Raw genomic sequence first — 3146 nt, forward strand, 5'->3', positions numbered from 1 at the left:
CACCAGTGTTGAATCCCCGTCCGGTGGACGGACCGGGAAATGTGTCCTATGAAAGACCGCCTGCCCGCTGTCTCGTTGGTGCCCGAGTCCTTCTGATAGAGGCTGGGTGGATCCACTTGTAGAGCGGGAGCCCCCAGCCCAGCGTCACCGCCCCCACCAGGTGAATTTACCGCATGGTGTCACGACCAGCTGTATAATATTTACGGCCGTGTTGCTCTGATCTGGACGTGGAGTGGCCCAAATCGGTCTACAGCGATGTCAACTACCCACCGATCCGTTTAAGAACACAGACTGAAGAGTTGACAGTTTGTGTAAATCTCAGTCTGTGTGTAGATTTGAATAAAATCCCAACCATAGGTCAGGTATGCATTGTGTTTCCTATATAATAACCTATTTCTTTTTTAAAAAGTTTGAAATGTCGTTAAATTGTTGCACTTTGTACAAAAACATTGTTACCATGACCTGGGAAGGATTTTCCTGATGATCAGAGTTTTTTCCTTTTTAAATTTTAAGCATTTTATGGTCTTTTTACTTGTTCAGCTAAGATATGTGTCAATGTTTTTATACCGTTCTAATATGGCGTCACTCTTTACGTATCTTGGACAATAGTAACAAGCCTGTGTGTCATCTCTAGTGATATTAACCTAATTGGTCACAATGATGTAATATTTAAAACTTGGTGAAAACATTGAGTACAGCGGAAATAGGTTTTATTTTGAAAAATGTACCGTCTGCCAATCCAGACGGCTGCAGAAAAAGGAGCAACAAAACTAGGTGTAAATAAAACAAGCAGCAAATTAGAAAAACTGGTTTAAACATGGATTATTGAGCAGAGACAAAAAGGTGCTCGTATCTCCAGGAAAATGATGTGCATGAAAGTGAAGAGGATTTTTGATACAGAGATTGATGATTCTTCAGAGAGAGCAGAAACATTCACAGCCAGTGATAATCAGAAGATAATATAATGTTCTCACGATTTCAGTAATCCTGAAATGTTCCTCTGGTGTCATCTACATTTCTTGACCAAATTTTGCCATGAATCCATTAGCATCTCCATTCTGTCAGTGATGGAAGAAACACTGGTCTCCAATAGACGCTGGTGTCTTATAAACAATGATCTGACTGCCAAAGTTTTGAAATGCCGGAGCTACTATTGGAGGATATACCGTAAAATAAGTTTTGACCTGTTAAACACGTTTGTATCTGTAGTGAGGATAATAATATCCACACTTTACCTTGGTTCTCTCACTATCAGCATTACCACACAAGCACTGAATATAAATCTTTCTGTAACATGTGCTATCATAAATAAATATGTGAATTATATGTAGTATTACAAGGCAGTACATAATATTGTAGGGCAAGTGATTACCTTTAGATAACTCAAAAAATCTGTAATGTAATTCAAGTTGGAAGTAACATTTCATGTGTTTTTGTTACTCCTGTGTCAGAATCCTGTGCATCACCTGTGAAACATTATCAGAGGTGGAGTGGGTCGGACTTAAACATGCAAATCTATCTCAAAATTCAGTTAATCAGTCTCTACTTTTTTATTAAAAACACACACTGAGCCTTTGTTGGAGAAGGTGATTCATTTTTATTCATCCCAATTGAGACAAAAGCATCAAAAAACCCAAATGCAAAACTGCATAAGACACAAATCTACTCGACATATACATTCTATAGAGTAAGATATCTGTCAAAAAGCAAATTATGCATAAAGACAAAATTCTGCACGAGGGAATACTTTAAGCAAAACTTTGCAAAAAAGTACAAATACAACATTTAGTTATTTGTGTGACATGCCTGTTTTACTTGTGACTTTTCTTTGTTTGAAATACAAATTTCTCCCGTTAGGTAACTGTCAAAAAGTCCATCGGAGGTTCACAGGCATCAACATAGAGTCACGAAACATCGATTCAACAAAGTCCGTGTAACGTCAGGGAAAAAAAAGATGCCTCCACAATGACAACAATCTGTCATTGATGCAGAGTTCAGGTTTTATTTTTAGCTTTACTTTAATATATGTTAATGTAGATCTTTAATATACAGACGTATATCACCACCGACCTTTGTACTGCAGCAGTGATGTCATAAGCTGACAGTCTAGTTTATGTACATTACAATACTCAAGCCTTTATGTCTCTTTTGGGGTCACAGGGTTGCCAGAGCCAGTCCCACCTACTGTTGGGTGAAGGCTTACAGGGGCTCAAGCCAGCGGGCGCACCCGCCCTCCCCTGCAGCTCTTTGTCTCCATCACTTTTGGGTTTTGAAACAATCCGCTGGTGCTTTGTTTACACGATCAGCTGTTGTCACTTGGCAACAAAGAAAAATACTTTTGAAGATTGCTGTTATTATGTTTTTATATTCACCAGTGGATCCCTATGAGATCAAGAACATTCCTAAAAAAAATTGTATTTTATTTTAATGAAAGAACCGTGCACTTTGTCATATCAATGTTTTGGGACTTGATGTACATGCCGGTGACATACTTTTGATAGTATTAGCAGATGAAATGTCGTATTCCAGAATAGGGAAAGTCGTATTCAAACTAAATGTTGTATCCTTTTTTGTTGTGCTGAAAGTATTCATTTGTGTTCAATTTGTCTTCATGAACGTGTTTCTTTTTGACAGATATACTATCCCATGACATTTTCTTTCAAAAGCTGGATGTTTAATGAAAGCTTTGGCTTCCTTCAGGGACATGGTGCAAGTGCCTGAGCATGTCACTGCTGTTTAAACAAGGCCAGAAGACTGGACAGATGCTAACACTGATGTCAATTTTTCAAGCTAAATCCTGTTTCCACAGGAGTCCAGTGGATGTGGATGTCCTTGTTCTCTTGTGCTGCCTGAAGCCGCACGAGAGGAAAATCGCCAGCTGTTGCATTCATGTTATCTTTGTTCATATAGATGTATTTATTGTTTAAGTGGAAAACCGTTTTTTGAAAAATATGACAACGTCCATAAACTATGAAAGCTGCAAATAAAAAATACTTGAGACACCAAACTCCATTCATCAGAACGATCAAGTTTGTAGCACCAATTTATTTTAAGAAGTCATGCAAATAAACACAGTTTTAGGGTTTTTTTGCTGTGAAAAACAAACTTAAAGAAAGTGTGTGTGTGTTTGTGTGTGTGTGTGTGTG

General features: G+C 38.1%; 1 protein-coding gene across 6 annotated transcripts in view; it reads right to left on the minus strand.

Moving 5' to 3' along the window:
- Positions 1–1573: 1573 nt before the first annotated feature.
- Positions 1574–3146, minus strand: part of LOC112137965 (collagen alpha-3(VI) chain) — a 487063-nt gene continuing 485490 nt past the window's right edge. For all 6 annotated transcript variants that reach the window (XM_024260490.2, XM_024260489.2, XM_024260488.2 and 3 more), the window contains one exon: positions 1574–3146. This exon is cut by the window's right edge and continues 156 nt beyond it. The gene's annotated coding sequence lies outside the window, so the exon portion shown is untranslated.

This window comes from Oryzias melastigma, linkage group LG21 (genome assembly GCF_002922805.2).
Source record: "Oryzias melastigma strain HK-1 linkage group LG21, ASM292280v2, whole genome shotgun sequence".
Taxonomy (NCBI): Eukaryota; Metazoa; Chordata; class Actinopteri; order Beloniformes; family Adrianichthyidae; genus Oryzias; species Oryzias melastigma.